General features: G+C 42.2%; 1 long non-coding RNA gene across 1 annotated transcript; it reads left to right on the top strand.

Moving 5' to 3' along the window:
- Positions 1-8766: 8766 nt before the first annotated feature.
- Positions 8767-20469, top strand: LOC120787255. The gene is made up of 4 exons (XR_005706888.1): positions 8767-8810; positions 8903-8910; positions 8998-9077; positions 19480-20469. It is a non-coding gene; the product is annotated as an uncharacterized LOC120787255 (long non-coding RNA).
- Positions 20470-21219: the final 750 nt, after the last annotated feature.

Below are 21219 nucleotides of genomic sequence, written 5' to 3'. Positions count from 1 at the left end.
TGTGACATACAGTAAGTAAATATCAATGGAGTTTCTTGAAGGAAGCAGAGGAATCTACAGACCCATCAAGGTATGTCAGAAAGTTTTTGTTTTTACTGGAGTTAGACTAAACATTTTCAGGTGTATTGTAAAAAAAAAGGCTAAAACTAATGAATAACTTTATCTCATTTCATTTAAAGGTGTTTGAAACAATCATATATGATCGGGCTCTGCAGCTCTGCTGGCATATAAAGAGTTACAAGTCCCAGGTAAGACCTACTATCCTCCCAAACCCACACCAGTAGAAAATGCCAGGTAAATCTGGATAAACTATGTCTTTTCATGCTTAAAAATGACGTATCTCCTTTACGTTTTTTAGATTGCACTGGTGATGGAACTCCTCAAGCTTCAGCAGAAAAACCAGATCCCATCTCAGGTGACTGCTGAAGACATGATCGACCTCATTTTGGAGGAGAGCAAAAGTACGCTGAGAGAACGGTGAGTTGCTTAGACACAAACACGCAGTCCGTCACTAGACCTTGACCTCTGCTCCTGCCCCACCAATCTGTCCCTAATGAAATAAATTACAGTAAAGATAATGCTTGTGTTTTGTTTCTGGTTGAAGTCTTTGGGAGTTTGAACTGGAGGATTTTGATGAGGAAGATGCCAAGCCTCTTCTGATGCTGATAAAACTAGAATCCCAAGAAGACTTAGTTTGGAATCAATTATTATTTTGATTTGACTCTTTAAATATGTCAGAGCTGCACTTCATATCTAATTTCTTGTTTCAGGTGTGGGCAGTGAACGTCAGCAATAAAATGAGGGACGTTGAGTTTGAAGCCCGAATGCTCCTCAAGTCCCCAGAGCCCCTACCTCCTAATTTTCAGTGAGTCTCCTTTGGCACGCGTTACTTATGAACGGTTGAAGTACAGTGGTTTTAATATTTCTGTGAAATTCTGACGGGTTTTAAAATGTCATTATATTGACTGTAACCCACAGACATCCTAAAGTCCTCAGCATGGCACAAGACTATGCCAAGATCCTGAGAGAGGAGCAGCAGGAGGCACCCTGCTCCAAAGTGCTCTGTCCCCAAGAGGTGGTGATGGAGATTGTTCCCAGAGTCCTGCAGGGCTTCTGGGTGCTTCCTCCTCGCCCCCTATTGAACATGCCTTCCGAGCAGCTCAGCAAACTGTCTGTACGGGTTGCAAAGGCCACTTTGGACAGTGTCTCCAATGTTCTCACCACTCTGGACTGTCAGGCCACCTTCTCCCGCTCCATCAGGGACGACATGGTCCTGTCTATCCTGACAGAGATCAGGCAGACGTACCCACACGATATCGTGGTGAACAGGATCAAGAGCTTCGCACCCGTGCTGCTCTGTAAAATTGTTGATGTGGTAGCGGGAAAGATTTGTGAGATGTTTCAGCCCCAGAGTGCCGGCGCATTTGACACCCACTCTTGAACCTCCTGCCCCCCTTTCTGAGGAGAAGCCAACATCCAGTCTAGAGATAAACTCTGCTCTGGAACCAGCTTCTCTGGTACCTCCTGGTGAACCCACATCCGAGGTTCAGGCCAAGGAGGATGGACGTGGCAAACCCAGCCTGAAAAACGACCCCAAACCCTCTAGGGAGCCAGGCTCTGCTGTCAAACCACCTTGTCTGACAGCCCCCGTTGAACATGCGTACAAGGTACAGGCCAGGGGGGATTTAACCGAAAAACCCAGCCTTGAGAAGGACCCAAAACCCACCAGAGCAGCAGCTTCTGCCGTGGAAACAGCTTCTCTGACACCCCTGCTGAACCTGCATTCAAGGTTCAGGCTAGGGAGGATGTAATTGAAAAAGCAAGCCTTGAACAGGACGTAGAACCAACCAACGAACCAGACTCTGCTGCGGTTCCAGCTCCACTGACACGCTCTGCTGATCCTGCATCTATGATTAAGGTTCAGGCCAAGGAGGATGGATGTGGAAAACCCAGCCTTGAGAAGGACCCAAAAACCGCCAGAGCACCAGACTCTGCTGTGGAACCAGCTTCCCTGACAGCCCCCGCTGAACATGCATTCAATGTTCAGGCTAGGGAGGATGTTATGGAAAAAGCAAGCCTTGAACAGGATGTAGAACCAATCAAAGAACCAGACTCTGCTGCGGTTCCAACTCCACTGACACTCCCTGCTGAACCTGTGTCTTTGACTACAGTTCGGGCCAAGGAGGATGGATGTGGAAAACCCAGCCTTGAGAAGGACCCAAAACCCGCCAGAGCACCAGACTCTGCTCTGGAACCAGCTTCTCCGACTCCTCTGACGCCTCATCCTCTGGTCATTACTGCAGTGCAGGATGGCATGACCCCCAGCCTGGGTGAAACAAAAGAACCCACACCCAGTCCAGAGACAAACTCTGATGTATTGTCTCCTCCACCAGCCCCTCAGACAGCCTCTACTGAAACTCCTCCCATTACTAATGTCCAGGACAGGGAGAATAGAAATGAAAGGCCCGACCTGGAGGAGGACCAAAAGCCCACCAGAGAACCAGACTCCACAGTGGTTCAAGCTTCACCAGCTCCTCTGAGCCCTCCTCTTGACTTTGTGGTCGTTGGTATAGATCACTCAGAAGTCAACATGACTAAGGAGAAGAGAGCGATGGGCTTCCTCCGCTGGCTCCTTCAACCACTGTGCTGTTGCTTTGTAGCCACTGAAACAGAAACTGACTGATTATCCTGATGTATTAAATACATAAATTCAAATTCAAAATAAAATCACTTTGTTCACATATCTGTTTATAGAATGAACATTGTTTTGTTATGTGGAATAAGTTTTCCTTCCCAATTTTATTTTCAGTCACTTGTTTTTCAGTAAATAAAACATTTTACATTTTAGCCCCAGTTTTTTTGTTGTTGTTTTTTGTCGTCTTAAGCACCATCTGCTGTGTGCAAATGCGCAAATACTGGTACAGAATATAATTTGAAAATGCAAAAGTATTACTCGGTAGTTACACAAAATGTTAACCATAATAAGTTAGCAGCAATAAATCACCCAGAAACAGGATTTTTTTCTAAAAAGTATGTGAAAAGGTAAGTGTGCACAATGTCTACATTTTTTTTGTTGTTTTTTGTTGTTGCTTTTTTTGTAAGAGGATGTATTCAGAGCCTTTACTTTTGTAAATACAGTAATACCATAAAGCAAAAATACCCAATTACAAGTAAAGATGCTACATTCAAAACTTTGACTTGTACATTACATTAATACTATTACATTACATAGAATGTACTATTTTCCAGGAAATAACAATATAGTTTGGTACTAATTAAAACATTAATTGAAAGAGATGAATAGAAGATAGGAATTATGAATTTTCTTTAAAGAAAAGTTACATTCAAATCCAAAATAACTATTCGTTCAATATACACTTGTCACTGGAAACTTAAGTCACCCTATGTGTTGAACTGTGTGCTTCCCAGCAGGCAATTTTCACTTTTTAGCATGTCCAGCGTACCTCCTGTACACTACAAGACTCTCTAGATCACACTGGCAGTTAGGAGATGTATCAACTGAAAACTGCCTCTATTTTAAAAATAGGGAGTATCTACTTACACGGGTCTTTTCAGGAAACTTCTTGGAAATTATTAGGAAATTGTAAAACAAAGTGTTTTCATAAAATAATTTTATAATGGTGCAGAAATGTCTGAAGACTGAAATAAAAGTAACTAAACTGTATTTAAGTAAAGTGCAATGTATTTAGATACTTTCCACCACTAAAGATGCTTTTTTTCCTGTGGTAAGGTTAATAAAGATGGTACATGATATATAGTTTTTCTTCCCCTCTTGTGCTACAGTACAAAAGAGTAATTCTTTTGTCTGTACTGATACTCCAGATTTGCCCTTTGTCTCCCTGTGGCCCCCTGCTCTTCTTTGACTTCCTACATGTCTCCTTTGTATTTCTAGGACTACGACAGCCTGGATGTGAAGCAGAGGGGGTGCTCCAGTCCAGGTTATATAGACCTGCCACTGTTTTCTAATTTCATTGTGCCGAACTGCATGAAAATTGAAGCAAATGCTGGCTTGACCAAGGTGATATTTTACTACTGGGTTCTCACATTTTAGATTTTGTTTTTGAAGTCCTCCCTCACTTTCACTCTGGATAAGGGACGATCCAGAGGTTGAGACCAGTGAGCGAGACATAACATGAATGATTAGCTTTTTATTTTTACATACAGGCTTTGGACTTATTTCTGACTCATCTTTCACACTTTTAAATTGATTCTGTTTTGTTGTTAGGCTTGCTGAATATTGAGTGTCCCGGTGGTTTTGATTCCGAGAGCTTACGATTCATACACAATATTTCTAGTCTGAAAAATGTGTCCGCTGTTCTTGTTTAACTCCATTGTCTTTTTGCACCTGCAGCCTCAGAGTGCAGACTGCTACCAGTACCCAGTACCGGTACCACAGTGGCGAGTAAGAGGTCAACTGGGGAAGCAAGAGGTCATTTCACCATCAATTTAAAACATCTACGCCTTATTAGATTGAGGGAAATAATAAAATGTCTTTTTCTTGATAATCTTTGTCTTTTTTCTCCCAGCAGAGTACAAGGTAAGGTTTTACCACAATCGCTTATTACTTTCATCGTAAACATGTCTCTGAAGTCTGATAAGCATGGCTGCCTCTCCTTCCTGCAGATTTACCCCATGAAGCATGATTGTCACCACCAGAGGCGCAACAGGCTGCCCAAAGATGTAGACAGAGCCAGACTGGAGGTAAGTTATGAATGAGTCAGTAGGTTAACTGTGCTGGGAGGACAGGGGCCCTGGTCCAGTGAAACACTAATGAAATGGCCAAGGTTTTAGAGATACTAAGGTTATAAGTCTCCCCGCAGAACCACACCCACCAGAGAAGACTGTGACACGCCACCAACCAAATTCTCTATTTTGAAAAAAATGCCCATTTCACTTTTTAACATTTATATTTTACATTGTGGTCTGTATGTACAGTAATTCTGGGTGAAAAGACTCAATTCTATTTTAATTTAATGTATATAAACATATGTAATATGCAGTGTTGGAAAAGTTTCTTGAAAATTGTAATCAACTCATTACACCAGTCTCAATGAAAAAGTCATTAATATTAACAGTAACTTTAGTAATTGCTCAGCACCAAAAGTAATGCGTAATTAATGGATTTCAATTTGCAATCCTTCTTTCTACTCATGACTTTAAAAAAGTAATCACATTACACTGACGCATTACATTGGTAATATGTGTGCAGTCGCTGAATGTTTACTTGTCTTTTTGCCGTTAAAAAATATTCTGGAGGATATGACCACGGTGTCCTCAGTGGTACCTACAGACCTGTTGAAAAGAAGAGCGTAATAGATGAACGTGAGACTTGACGTGATAACTGCACTTGGTCTCCCTTGGTTCTCAGCGTCACCTGTCCCCAGAGGAGTTGGTGTGACAGTGGAGGATTTTGACCGGCTGGCTCTGTGGAAGAGGAATGAGCTAAAGAAACAGGCCCGACTCTTTTAGTATTGTGTGGACATCCGTGACTGTAGGAAGCAAAGAGAAAGGTAGGAAGACTTCCTCAGTTTCACTGCGTGGCCGAGAACCCGTTCTAGATCTCTCATACGACCAACCAAATTCCGGTCACACCAGCGGGACTTCTGGGAAGCCGAGGGGAGGCCGCAGACACCTTACGACAGATGGACTGGACAAACTGTTACCGGTTGCCGGTGCAACTGTGGCCGTGTGCTGGAGTGGAGTGTATGTGACAGAGACTGTAGTACACTAGTGTTGTGCTTTTCTTAAGCCTGAAGGAATGGGAGGGAAAGGCATGACTGTTGCCCGTATAAGTGGACCACAGAGGGATGTCTGTGACCAGAGCACAGTACTACAACACATTGAGGAGAATTTTGGCTTTGCCTTATTTGTGATGCTCTCTTAGTTATGAAGAGTGTGCAGCACCAGCAATCTGAATGAGTAGAATGTATGAATACAGTATATCATTGCCATGAGCACTTTATCAGTTAATGAGCGATGACCTGAGAAGAAGGAGTGTGTGAGCATACAGCATCAGCTTTGCTTTGTGGATTCAAAGGGGGCATTTTGTTTCACCCTATTCCCCTGTATTTCTTTTCACATTGAATACCGTGTCCCTCTGGTTTACACTAATTGATAGAAACAAACACATAAGCGATCTGAAGGTGGACACAACTTTTTCAAATGTACGTGTGACCTGCATAGATTTGTGTGAAAATGAAAACCAAAGAGTGAGAATGCAAATATACAGATGAGGACAGATCGGTTCCAGAAACGAAACTCTAATCATTTTGTAGCGACAGAGTTATATTCACACACAGCGAAATGCTTTGCAAAGGTATTTTGCCACACTGACAAAAGATCCAGGGCTGGTTGAAGACTCTACTTAACTTTGAATATAGCAATTTTTGGATTTTGTCACTAAATGTTAAACTTCAAATCAAAATCAGTCTCCTCTCTTTTGTTCATAATCGAAAACCATCCATTTTTAATATAGATTCCCTAAAGGATCAGAAGATCCGTGCCACTCCTCATGTCTGTGCCGGTGAGTAGAAATATGTAGCTGGGCGGTGCAGCGGGGAAACAGCTTCGCCTGGCTTTGTCCCAAAGGTCTGCTGCCTCTGTGAGAAGCACATTTTATAGCAGCCAAAGTTGGATCTGTTTATATATCACATTATATTCTGTATTATGTACAAAAGGTTATATAAGTTTTTGTGATAGATGGATGAATGAAAGCATAGAGCGCTGAAGATGAATCCATTAAAGGTGATCCACGTTTCAATTACGATATATTCAAGTGTCCCGGTCGTCGTGGTTTGCAAGAACAGAGTGTTAACAATCCGACAAAACAAGTTGGTCAGAAGCAGTTCAATGTCAGTGGGCCCGGCAAAGCAGTTGAATTGTGAGAGGTCTGATGTACTTCTTGCGGCCACAGATTTACTTCATTTTGAAAAGATCAAAACAGAACAAAATGTGAAGAGCTATATGGTTTTGGGACACCTTTCTACTGTGGGTTCATTCCATCTTTCAGAAGAACCTACTCTGTGTGTGTGTGTGTGCGAAAAGATGGAGGCTAGTTGAGGAACAGGCCAGGTTTATGTGAAGGTTGTCGCATTGTGCACTCCAGGGTTGGACCAGTTCTACTTCAAGACAAAGCACTTCAGCCAGATGTGGAACAGGGTCCAGTCAGGTTGCTTGGCAGCCTGCTGCTGCTGGTGTTGCTGCATGTTGGCACTACTAGCGTGTCTAGGGTTGTCTGCATGCACACGGAGTCACCGCCTGCCCTGCTCTCACCTCATAATCGGTGACCTTTCTGTTTAAGGTGATGGACGAGGGAAAAATGCAGCAATGTAAGCACGCTTGTTGTCCATACTGTCTCTCGGTCTCTCTCTCTCTCTCACACATGCTGTGCCCTGAAGGTCAACAACTTACAATGCTGTCAGGTTCTGCAGCGTGCATGTGTACCTTTGATGAGCACACATGCACGTCCTGTATGTGCATGTACAGATGAGTTTGTGCTCCGTCAGTTCTCTCCCTCTCCTCTCACCGCTGCATGATCTGCTCAGAGTCACTGGCGGAGTTTCCATTCTGCTTTGTTACGTGCATAGTCCACGTGTTTGATGTTGGGTCTCGTTGCTGTCGTCTCTGTCTTTGGTGGGTGTTTGTGTGTGTCCTCTCCAGGCCAGAGTGGAGAATGAGATCCTGGATTATAAGGACCTAGCTGCCCTGCCAAAGGTCAAGGCCAAATATGAGGTCCAACAGCCAGACCTCTCATCCTCCTCATACCAGCCCTACCACAGATACACCTCTGATGACAGGCTAGACACTTACAGCTATGGGGGAGGTACTACTGCTGCACACACCAGGCCAAACTTAGCATTAGTCTCATCATTGGTCTGATTAGTTTTCAGATGGAGTTTTGCTGGTGAGAAGTGTGTGTTTTCATAACACCTCAGTCATGTAGTACAGTATTTGTTGAGCTCATTGTTTTCATTTTTTATTTCACAGCTTCGATCTCAGTACAGCACCGTTAGTGGTAAGTTTATCATTTATATTTCATAAACATTCTATAGCTGTTTTTAAATGTATTTTTGAATGGAAGCTGGCATTAGTTCATCATGATTGATGGATTTGTGCTGGATTCAGTTACTTCATCACAAAGCTCCAGTATGATGTGCACACATCTGGAACTTTGGGAACATTTTGGTTAGTCGTGAGCGCCATCTTCTGGCATAGACCTGCCACTGTTTTCTAATTTCATTGTGCCGAACTGCATGAAAATTGAAGCAACTGCTGGCTTGACCAAGGTGATATTTTACTACTGTTCTCTACATTTTAGATTTTGTTTGTAAGTCCTCCTCACTACCTGGATATGGACGCAACGGCATCCAGAGGGTGAGACCACAGTGAGCTTAGACATAACATGAAATGATTAGCTTTTTATTTTTACATACAGGCTTTGGACTTATTTCTGACTCATCTTTCACCTTTAAAATTGATTCTGTTTTGTTAGGCAGCTGAATAGTGTCCCCGTGGTTTTGATTCCGAGAGCTTACGTATTTATAAACAATATTTTAGTCTGAAAAATGTGTCCGGCTGTTCTTGTTTAACTCATTGTCCCCTTTTGCACCTGCAGCCTCAGAGTGCAGACTGCTACCAGTACCAGTACCAGTACCAGTACCAGTACCAGTACCAGTACCAGTACCAGTACCAGTACCAGTACCAGTACCAGTACCAGTACCAGTACCAGTACCAGTACCAGTACCAGTACCAGTACCACAGTGGCAGTGAGGTCAACTGGGGAAGCAGAGGTCATTTCATATCAATTTAAAACACCTCGCCTTATTAGATTGAAATAATAAAATGCTTTTTCTTGAAAATCTTTGACAATTTCTCCCAGCAGAGTACAAGGTAAGGTTATACCACAAGCGCTAATTAATTTCATCGTAAACATGACACTGAAGTCTGATAAATCCTGGCTCCCTCTCCTTCCTGCAGATTTACCCCATGAAGCACTGATTGTCACCACCAGAGGGCGCAACAGGCTGCCCAAAGATGTAGACAGAGCCAGACTGGAGGTAAGTTATGAATGAGTCAGTAGGTTAACTGTGCTGGGAGGACAGGGGCCCTGGTCCAGTGAAACACTAATGAAATGGCCAAGGTTTTAGAGATACTAAGGTTATAAGTCTCCCCGCAGAACCACACCCACCAGAGAATACTGTGACACGCCACCAACCAAATTCTCTATTTTGAAAAAAATGCCCACATTTTCAATTCCGATCAGATGTGGAACAACATTTATGATTCATTTCAAGTCAAACTTCTCTAGTTTCACTGTATGTGACTAAAAGTAAATATGATGGTGATCATGAAAAACTAAAGATTACACTATTAAAAAGATAAGCAATTTCATTTTTCAGTTTGCAAAATCTTGTTTTTGCTTTTATCATCAAATGCAGAACCTGAGTAACAAATACATTCTCACTAAGCAACAACGCAATACTTCTTTTTTAAAGGTAATTCTTCTGTTGATGAATTCATGAATTGAAGTTTTTAACTTGTCCCGATAAAAGGCTGGATCTTGGCAGAGGCAACAGTGACATTGTCCTCCCTTTATCTGGGTCCTTTAACAGCAAATGTGGTAGATCAGAACTAACCTTAGGATGAAGATGAGGTTTAATTTCACTGAGACCTGTTGTGACCTCTGCACTGTACACTCTGTCCAGGATGCTTGATGCAGTGGCTACTTCCAGTTGGCTCCTGGCAGCAGCCCTGAGGATTGCTAACCCCGAGGCTCTGGTATGTGGTGTACATGAAGAGGGCAGAGACGACGCAACCCAAGAGTTCGACGCCGACCGTGCCAAGTGTACAGAGACAGAGCCCAGGGTCTGAAGAGAGTTCTGGCAGGAGTGGAAGGCACTGCTGCTGGAGAGGACAATATGCACTATGCAGACAAAAGAGTCTGGCCAAAAGGAGGAAAAATGATGCTGATATGGGACACAAAGAGTTTGTTGAGAAACAACATCTTGGATTTTATACTCAAGATGAGAATCAGAAGATGACTTGGCCCCAAGAACTTGTATGATCCATGGAGACACAGAGGGTAGATGTAGACACTAATCTCGGAGAAGCTCAGGACAGAAGATCATATTCACTCCTCTTCCCTGATAAGACGGCTCCTCACGTGATGGGGTCTGAGACATACAGTATCGCTGTCAATCATACAGTGACAGTATTTTTACTGAGTCCTTTGATACAGCTAAGGAGCAGATCTTGTGACTCCAGCACCTCCACTGACACTTTACAAACTTACCAGAATCCGTGCTGATGGAAAGACTCAGACCTTGGATACTGACCACACAGAGACCAAGAAGCATAAATCCAGATTGAAGGTGGTGTGGAAATCTGTATGTACTGCACAGAGAAAGATCAATCTGAGATTGCTGACATGTGCAGGAACATATGAACTTAGATGACATCTTCATATAGTACCTTCATATTCTTCACTGACATTTCCTCGCCTGCTCACGGGTCTGTTGACTACAAACTGACTGCAACGCTCCAGCCAATGCGGCACTTATTGTAGAAAAGATGATGTCAATACTGTAAAATTGTCAGAAACTTTCAAAGCATTTCAAATTCAAAGCATGTGCCTTTTGTTATCAGATATACCGTGGTTAGTACAGTGCATTGTGCTTGTAATATATGATTTCTAAAATTTTGTATCTCTGGAAGATATGACTCAAATATAAAGTATGTTTAATTGTTTGCGGAGTGTTTATTTTGTGCTTTTGTTATAAACCACATCACGATACTTATGAACCTCATTTTATGGGGTGGTCAAATGCAACTTACAATGCCCTAGCTTCAGTAACCTCTTATGGGTAGAAGACACAGAAGGAGAAGGAAAATTTCTGACATTTGCTGCTTGTGTGTAGCCGCAGTCAAACTGAAGCGTAATGGAAAGTGGACAGTCACATTTTGGGCTTGGGTTCACGTGGAGATCCAATAATGAATCCATTTGTGCAGGAAGCTCCTTATGACACTGTGAGTTGAAGGCAGAATATAGGTTTTTATTAAAAAATACTTCAACAATTTCTTGACAGGATGGAGTTAAGAAAATACAGACAATAATATCGGTGAATTTGAATTAATAGATGTGGAGCTACTTGATTTAACTACACTTTTGGAAGAATAAGCATACTAATGGCATTTTCTTGGATGCAGTAATAAGATATTAACCAGCCATTTATGGTAATGGCACCAATGATGACATAGAAAAAAGCAACCAGAAGTGAGTTCAGGGAAGGCCAGAAACAGAAAACTGTAGGTTCTACGTTATGGGAACCCTATTGAGCCAAGGAAAATGTTTGCATACCTTGATCTCCATGTTAATTCTGTTTGCGGGCTTCTCCTTATCTCCAGTGTCATGAGTTTAGCACAAGCTGAAAACAAGTCAAATTGGGCCAAAAGTAAGCACTGGATTATTCTTCCTTTTTAAGTATTCGGGTTACTTTAAATGATCTTTAAAGACTTTGCTGAACAATTTTATGCTCTGCACTCCATTGAATACTCATGTAGAACTACAGAAGCTCATTAATATTAACAGTAACTTTAGTAATTGCTCAGCACCAAAAAGTAACGCGTATCACGGATTTCAATTTGTAACCTTCTTTCTACTCATGACTTTAAAAGTAATCACATTACACTGACGCATTACATTGGTAATATGCAGTCGCTGAATGTTTACTTGTCTTTTTTGTCGTTAAAAATATTCTCGGAGGATATGACCACGGTGTCCTCAGTGGTACCTACAGACCCGTTGAAAATAGAGCGTAATAGATGAACTGCAGACTTAACGTGTGATAACTGCACTTCATCTCCTTGGTTCTCAAAGGCCACCTGTCCCCAGAGTGAGTTTGTCCAAGTGTTTGTGACAGTGGAGGATTTTGACCTGCTGGTTTGTGGAAGAGGAATGAGCTAGCTGAAGAGGGTTCTAATTTCCTTTTAGTATTGGTATGGACATCTGTGACCGTAGGGAAGTAAAGAGGCGCAGGAAGACTTCACCAGTTTCCACTGCCGTGGGCCGAGAACCCGTTCCCAGATCTCTCATACTCTACTCAATCACCCGGGTCACATTCAGCGGGACTTGGGAAGCCAGGGAGGCCGTGAGACACGCATGACAGATGGACTGACAAACTGTTACATTTGCTGTGCAACTGTGGCTGTAAAAGGAGTGGGAGTGTATGTGACAGAGACTGTAGTAATACTCAGTGTTGTGCTTTTTTAAGCCTGAAGGACGGAGGAAGGCATGGACGTGCCCGAGAGACCACACGAGGGATGTCTGTGACCGTACGCAGTACTACAACACGACATTGAGGAGAATTTTGGCTTTGCCTTATTTGTGATGCTCTTTAGTTGCGAGTGCAGCACAATCTGAATGAGTAGAATGTAGACAGTATATCATTTATGACTAATTTTACCAGGAACTATGGACCGGAGAAGAAGGGAGTGTGTGAGCATACAGCACGCTTGCTTGGATTCCAAAGGGGCATTTTGTTTTCACCTGCCCCTGTATTTATGCTACATTGAATACCGTGTCCTCTGGTTTACACTAATTGATACAGAAACAAACACAGTACATCTGAGGATGTCTCTTTCAAAATGTACGCAGACCCGGTGACAAAAATGAAACCAAAGGAGAAGCAAATATACAGATGCCGAGCAGATCGGTTCCATGTAACACGTTCTGGTTCAATAGCTGAGGGTCATCAAGGATACAGTTCATCAGCGCTGTATGGTAACCCAAAAGAATGTGGAATCCAGTAGATTTGATAGATAAAGGAAACACCAATTCGTTCTCCTGTTCCACGTCGGAAGCTCATTGTAACAGAATAATGACTAAATGTTTGGAGGAGATGAGGACCTGTAGTTGTCCATACACTACATTCACTGTTATTATATTCTTTTTAGAACGAAACCTAATCATTTTGTAGCTTACAGAGATTGTATTCACACACAACCAAATGTTTTGCAAGGTATTTGCCACACCGACAAAGATCCAGGGTTGTTGAAGACTTACTTCCTTTGAACATTGTAATTTTGGATTTTGTCAATAAATGTTAAACTTCAAATCAAAATCGGGCCCTCCTCTTTTGTTCATAACTCCAAAACCAATTCATTTTAATATAATTCCTTTAAAGGATTCACATCTACCATTCTCATGTCTGTGTGATAAATATGTAGCTGATTTGGTGCCACGGGGAAACAGCTCACCTGCTTTTTGTCCAAAGGTCACTAGCCCTGTGAAGCACAGCATTTATGGTCAAGTTGACTTTGAAGTTTATATATCACATTATATTCTACAGATATAAAATAAAAAGGTGTAAGTTTTGTGATAGATGGATAGATGAAAGCATAGAGCGCTGAAGATGAATCCATTAAAAGGTAAGTCCAATGCTTCAATTCACGAGAGTATTCATGTCCCGGTCGTCGGGTTTGCAAAGAGCAGAGTAAGCGGAATCCAGAATATGCGGGGGTTTAGTCCGAAGTAGCTCAATGTCAGTGGGCCCGCAAAGAAGTTGAATTGTAGAGTCTATGTACTTCTCTTATGCCACAGTTACTTCATTTGAAAGATCAAAACAGAACAAAATGTGAAGCTAGGAGTTTGGGGACTGCTTACTCATGGAGTTCATTCCATCACGTTCAGAAAGAACTACTCAGTGTGTGTGTAAGTGTTAACCGGTGTGGATCATGGACCTGCCTCCTGGTGGAGGCGCCAGACCAACAAACAGCAGTGGCCACTGACGGTTTTCCATGGAAATAAGAAGATAAAGAAACATCACTGGAGATGTTGCATCCTATCAAGACATGATGTTTGACCGTGTGTGTTGATCAGTACAATGATTCCGTCACTCTACAGAGTTTACAAAGACCGGGTCCCGCAGCAAGGCTTTGGTACCCCAAGACGTGATCCCAACGAGTTAGGAACGAGCGGGATCCGACCAGGGCACCTCAGGGTGGATGGATTTCATGCAGTTTGGAATAGCTGAGACTAATGCGGGCAGGCCTCGAGAAAGTAACTCAACAACTGGGTGTTTTCCTTTTCTGGAAGTGTTTGAATTCAATGCTACTTGTTCCACTTCAATTCAGAGAGAAAGGTTGCACCTCTTTTACTCCACAACTCTAGCGTTGAATTTGGGGCCTGAGCTCGTCTTGACTGGCTGGAGACCCTGCAGGTGAGATGCGACGTGTCATCAGAACGGACCTGCAGATTCCATGGTTGCCAGCGCTGTTCCAGGTGCATCTTCACCAATGAGCATCGTTTAAACACAAACAACCTTTCTAACGGTCAGAAGAACACGGTTTGCTACTTTCACTGAGCATTTCGTTAAGAGAAAGAAACAAAGGAGAGTTTGCATCTGACATCCACTGAACACCTACTGATGTCGACGAGAAGAAGAAGTGAGACTTTACACTTTTTGTTGTTTTCAATATGTTTTTGCCGTTGAGACTTTCAGACCCCAACATTCACATGAAACTGTTAATATTAAGTAAAAACGTTCATTGAGCAGTGTACACTCAGAAAATGGGACAGACTGTTTTGGACTGAAGTTTGAATAAGAAACCTTAAAGTTGCTTTCTCTCGGTTTGTTCTCTTAACCTATTAAAACAAAACAAGCAGGCTGAGAAAATAGTCATTCAAATCATGTTTCCATATCCTACGCCATAAGTAGGCTAATACGTAAAGAGACAATAGTATTTCACCTTTATTATGTTAATAGGCCTGTGGATGCAGGTTTGTCAGTCAGCCTTTAAAATGACATATGTGTTTAAATGATGCCTGTAGGGGTGTGTGTATGTAGGGCTTATGCAAGGCCCCTGTTGACTTCTCACATTACATGGCAGTTTCATTGTTTTCCTCAGGCCCCAGAAACTAACCAGTACTCTAGAGCTGAAATGATTAGTCGATTAATAGAGCAATCAATTGACAGAAAATGAATTGGCAACAATTCTGATAATTGATTAGTTGTTGAAATATTTTTTAGGCAGAAATACCAAAGACAAAAACACTTGTACCAGCTTCTCAAATGTGAATACTTGCCAGTTTTCCCTCTTTGGTGCTTTGGGTCTAAATATGGGAAAATTGCCTTTTTATTGTGCTCTTAAAGATCTGACTCCTTGAAGCTTAATAATAAATATTACCACACATGAGCTTATTTGAAAGCCCCAGCAGACTGCTGGCAAAATAAGTTGAGTATGATTTCTTGAACTTTTCTGTCAGTATTGAAAATTGGCCATCATGCTCCAGAGAGCAAATAGCACATCTCATAGACTCGTGTCTGCACACATCCCTACGGATTGGCCTCGTGCACGCCCCACCCCCGGAAAGACTTGGAGCATTTGACGCGACTTAAGTTGAGATGTGAATCTCTAACTAAAAGGAAGGAGCTTGAGCTTTAGAGGATGAAAGAATAAGAGATGGTGAAGAGCTCTTGTTTGCAAAAGTGGATGCATTTACACTGGCGATGTCTCTGCAACAACACTGATGTTCAACTGTGAAATTCAACTGCAGGAAGGAGGCATGAATAATAAGCTGCTTTTATAGTGTTTACATAATCAAAAGGTCTGAAGCTGAGTTGTCAGAGTTTACAGTAGTTCATAGGCCACAGTAGGGCTGTAATTGGCTATAACTGACCGTTCGCTTCAGCCCTGCCCCCCTTAGTTACTGTCGCTATGCCTGAAATTGCAACGGTTGTTACACTTTTTCAGCTGGAGCTAGCTAGTTAGCTAATCAATCTAACGTTAGCTCCGTGAGTTGGTTGAAAATGCCATCTTGCTTGCTGACTTTTTAACGTTTCCAGTTGACTCATTTTGCAATGACAATCATGGAAAGACTCTTGAACACATTTGATGGCTTCATACGTTATATCAATACTAAGAGACTGAGAGTAAAGCAGGTCCCGAGTAAAAAAATCACCTTCCTCATCAGTTGACGATCTATGTAGAAGGAAATCAATAAACAGCATTGTTCTTGTTTTGCAACAAGGAGCAAGTCTCATGCCCCACTTGACTCCTTAGGTTATGTTTATCTTTGTGTCATTCATAAAGATCCATTACATTTGCCAAACAAACCGTACCGTGAATCATCCTGAAATCTTCTTCTCTTGTATTTCCAAGCAACACTATGTAGTGGTGACAACATTTTTTAAAACAAACATAAATGACGTGAGTAGATGTGTCACCCAGTGATACGTGACAATAACAATCAATCAATGAAATAATAAATCAAAATAGTCTAGAGATAAACTCTGCTCTGGAACCAGCTTCTCTGGTACCTCCTGCTGAACCCACATCCGAGGTTCAGGCCGAGGAGGATGGACGTGGAAAACCCAGCCTTGAGAAGGACCCAAAACCGCCAGAGCACCAGACTCTGCTCTGGAACCAGCTTCTCTGGTACCTCCCTGTGAACCCACATCCGAGGTTCAGGCCAAGGAGGATGGACGTGGAAAACCCAGCCTGAAGGACGACCCCAAACCCTCTAGGGAACCAGGCTCTGCTGTCAAACCAGCTTCTCTGAGAGCCCCCAAAGTGAAACAACGATATATGATCGTAAAAGAGGAACAAAATCTGTGTACCCACAGCTGTAATACTCACTAATTAACATGTTATGTCCTGTTTATGTATGTTTAACCCACACAAAAACCTGGATGGCTGGAGAGGCCCCGCTCCTAGCCAAGAAATAGTTCCAGTACCTAATGTCCAGTAAAACCGCAACTTGACATTTTTACATTTTGGTTTATGTACAGATAAAACAAAAGAGATATAAGGTGTAAATTCGTGAGCCTAAGACAGACCTGAGATAGGTATCCATCTTCTCTCAAATTCTTGGCAAGAAAACAAATATTATTTATTATTTTCCAAAATCTCAAACTATTCATTTCACCAACTTTAAAATAATTATGTGGCTGTAATCCATCACTTTGTTCCATGCAGCAAACCCCACCAAAAAGCATAGATTGAATTTAAAAAGACCGTTTTTTTTCCTGTGGTAAGGTTAATAAAGATGGTACATGATATATAGTTTTTCTTCCCCTCTTGTGCTACAGTACAAAAGAGTAATTCTTTTGTCTGTACTGATTCTCCAGATTTGCCCTTTGTCTCCCTGTGGCCCCCTGCTCTTCTTTGACTTCCTACATGTCTCCTTTGTATTTCTAGGACTACGACAGCCTGGATGTGAAGCAGAGGGGGTGCTCCAGTCCAGGTTATATAGACTCGCCACTGTTTTCTAATTTCATTGTGCCGAACTGCATGAAAATTGAAGCAACTGCTGGCTTGACCAAGGTGATATTTTACTACTGTTCTCACATTTTAGATTTTGTTTGTAAGTCCTCCTCACTACCTGGATATGGACGCAACGGCATCCAGAGGGTGAGACCACAGTGAGCGAGACATAACATGAAATGATTAGCTTTTTATTTTTACATACAGGCTTTGGACTTATTTCTGACTCATCTTTCACCTTTAAAATTGATTCTGTTTTGTTAGGCAGCTGAATAGTGTCCCCGTGGTTTTGATTCCGAGAGCTTACGTATTTATAAACAATATTTTAGTCTGAAAAATGTGTCCGGCTGTTCTTGTTTAACTCATTGTCCCCTTTTGCACCTGCAGCCTCAGAGTGCAGACTGCTACCAGTACCAGTACCACAGTGGCAGTGAGGTCAACTGGGGAAGCAGAGGTCATTTCATATCAATTTAAAACACCTACGCCTTATTAGATTGAAATAATAAAATGCTTTTTCTTGATAATCTTTGTCTTTTTCTCCCAGCAGAGTACAAGGTAAGGTTTTACCACAATCGCTTATTACTTCCATCGTAAACATGTCTCTGAAGTCTGATAAAGCATGGCTGCCTCTCCTTCCCACTCACTCATTCTCACTTTATCTTTGCTTCTTCTCTATTTCCTGCTTTTAACAGTCTCACGCCACAAGACAAATGAAAAGATTCTCAAGTCACTTCTGCCTTTCCTATCCATGATTTTTTACATCTTTACTTAGCTTGTCATGTATGTGGATTATGTGGGACTCTTACAAGTGTGTTTGGTGTGTACACAGATTATCTAAAGGAGTGAAGTGTTGTCCAGGTTGGGAGAAACCTTCAGCTTGTCGCTTCATCTTCTCGCGACATCGAGCACTAATAAAAAACATCACACGGTGACTGCTGGTGATCTCTGGGAGAACCCTGGCTGTTTATGTGGTCTTTAACTGATCCTTGATTGGCTGGCTGTTGAATTACTTTTTGCCTTGGTTTGTATTAAATAAAGTAGGAAGTAATTATTATTGCAGTTATCAATGAATATATGAGTTAATTGTAAATAGGAACAAAATTGCAAGTATGAAAAAAGCTTGAAATGGTGCTCTCTTACTTGCTTATTTTTTCTGAACAACAATAATTATTAAAGCAACATTAATTGGCTTTTGGCCACTTGGGGGCAGCACAACAAGTTGTGAACACAAACTGTGTTATATCACATATGTGCTGATACGGTGAACGCTGGATAACAAACAGAAGTTGCCTTTACACATCCAGCAGTGGTTCAACATTAGCATTCATTTGGAGTCTTGTTTGTGTCCACCTAATGAGTGTAAGTCCTGTATTCACTAAGCTGTTTAGCTCTGTTTTGTTCTCCACTAACACCTATCTGGCCTCTTGCTAAATTCTCCATTGTGCAGCGCTAATTGCTAACTTTGTCTGACTTTGGCAGAGGTGGAGACCTAATCCAAAACATTGGGTAAAGCTGCAAGCCGTTAAAACCAAAACACTGTGCTGGAACACGCCTAAAAAGCTCTTTACACTTTGAAGCTAAGGTGGTACGATGAAATGGTAAACAATTCTTTCGGTTCGTCACTGGTAAGTGACGCCTTTGATCAGTTTCATGACACTGGACGCTATGGATGGACTGGCGCATCCTTATATAAGTAAAAACATTGATTACTGTAGCTTTAAAATTCTTGTAGATTAGCATTCTTTCATTGGATGATTCAACTAATTGTTCGGGACTTTTGCGACTCTAAAGCTTAGCTTGCCGTGTGGAGTTACGTGAGTTCAGATATTGAGCTTGCTACCAAGGCTGGATAATAGGGCAGGTATGAGCTTGAATGGTGGGAGCTTCTTAATATCACGCACTCAAGCCAGCTGGAGCAGCATTGTAATAAAGGTTTTGTTTCAACAGTCACCTCAGTGAGAAGCAGAGCATCAGGTGGGTGTGAGAGGGGAGAGGCTGTCCCCGCAGAGAAGCATTACATTGGTAATATGTGTGCAGTCGCTGAATGTTTACTTGTCTTTTTGCCGTTAAAAAATATTCTGGAGGATATGACCACGGTGTCCTCAGTGGTACCTACAGACCTGTTGAAAAGAAGAGCGTAATAGATGAACGTGAGACTTGACGTGATAACTGCACTTGGTCTCCCTTGGTTCTCAGCGTCACCTGTCCCCAGAGGAGTTGGTGTGACAGTGGAGGATTTTGACCGGCTGGCTCTGTGGAAGAGGAATGAGCTAAAGAAACAGGCCCGACTCTTTTAGTATTGTGTGGACATCCGTGACTGTAGGAAGCAAAGAGAAAGGTAGGAAGACTTCCACTCAGTTTCACTGCCGTGGCCGAGAACCCGTTCTAGATCTCCTCATACGACCAACCAAATTCCGGTCACACCAGCGGGGACTTCTGGGAAGCCGAGGGGGAGGCCGCAGACACGTTACGCACAGATGGACTGACAAACTGTTACACGGTTGCCGGTGCAACTGTGGCCGTGTGCTGGAGTGGAGTGTATGTGACAGAGACTGTAGTACACTAGTGTTGTGCTTTTCTTAAGCCTGAAGGACGGAGGAAGGCATGACTGTGCCCGTATAGGACCACACGAGGGGATGTCTGTGACCAGAGCCGCAGTACTACAACACATTGAGGAGAATTTTGGCTTTGCCTTATTTGTGATGCTCTCTTAGTTATGAGTGTGCAGCACCAGCAATCTGAATGAGTAGAATGTAGATACAGTATATCATTTATGACACTTTATCAGTGTGAACGATGACCTGAGAAGAAGGAGTGTGTGAGCATACAGCATCGCTTTGCTTTGGATTCAAAGGGGGCATTTTGTTCACCTATTCCCCTGTATTTGCGCTTTCACATTGAATACCGTGTCCCTCTGGTTTACACTAATTGATACAGAAACAAACACAAGGCGATCTGAGGTGGACACAACTTTTTCAAATGTACGTGTGACCTGCATAGATGTGTGTGAAAATGAAAACCAAAGTGAGAATGCAAATATACAGATGAGCAGATCGGTTCCAGAACGAAACTCTAATCATTTTGTAGCGACAGAGATTATATTCACACACAACGAAATGCTTTGCAAGGTATTTGCCACACTGACAAAGATCCAGGGTTGTTGAAGACTCTACTTCCTTTGAATACTGTAATTTTGGATTTTGTCACTAAATGTTAAACTTCAAATCAAAATCAGTCTCCTCTCTTTTGTTCATAATCGAAAACCATCCATTTTTAATATAATTCCCTAAAGGATCAGAAGATCCGTACCACTCTCATGTCTGTTTGATAAATATGTAGCTGGACGGTGCCACGGGGAAACAGCTCGCCTGGCTTTGTCCAAAGGTCACTAGCCTCTGTGAAGCACATTTATGGCCAAGTTGGATCTGTTTATATATCACATTATATTCTGTAATATGTACAAAAGGTGTAAGTTTTGTGATAGATGGATAGATGAAAGCATAGAGCGCTGAAGATGAATCCATTAAAAGGTAAGTCCACGTTTCAATTCACGATATATTCAAGTGTCCCGGTCGTCGTGGTTTGCAAAGAGCAGAGTGTTAACAATCCAGAATAAGGCAAGTTTAGTCCAGAAGCAGTTCAATGTCAGTGGGCCCGGCAAAAGCAGTTGAATTGTAGAGTCTGATGTACTTCTTGCGGCCACAGTTACTTCATTTGAAAGATCAAAACAGAACAAAATGTGAAGGCTATGGTTTGGGACTGCTTTCTACTTCATGGAGTTCATTCCATCACGTTCAGAAAGAACCTACTCTGTGTGTGTGTGTGTGTTGCGTTAACCGGTGTGACCGATGGTCCTTGCTCCTCTCCTCCGGGTGGAGGCGCTGTAGGACCAACAAACAGCAGTGGCCACTGACGGTTTTCCATGGAAATAAGAAG

The sequence above is a fragment of the Xiphias gladius genome, unplaced genomic scaffold (assembly GCF_016859285.1).
Source record: "Xiphias gladius isolate SHS-SW01 ecotype Sanya breed wild unplaced genomic scaffold, ASM1685928v1 HiC_scaffold_1321, whole genome shotgun sequence".
NCBI lineage: Eukaryota > Metazoa > Chordata > Actinopteri > Istiophoriformes > Xiphiidae > Xiphias > Xiphias gladius.
Note: the sequence above shows the minus strand (reverse complement) of the source record. Positions and strands in the feature narration are given on the sequence as shown.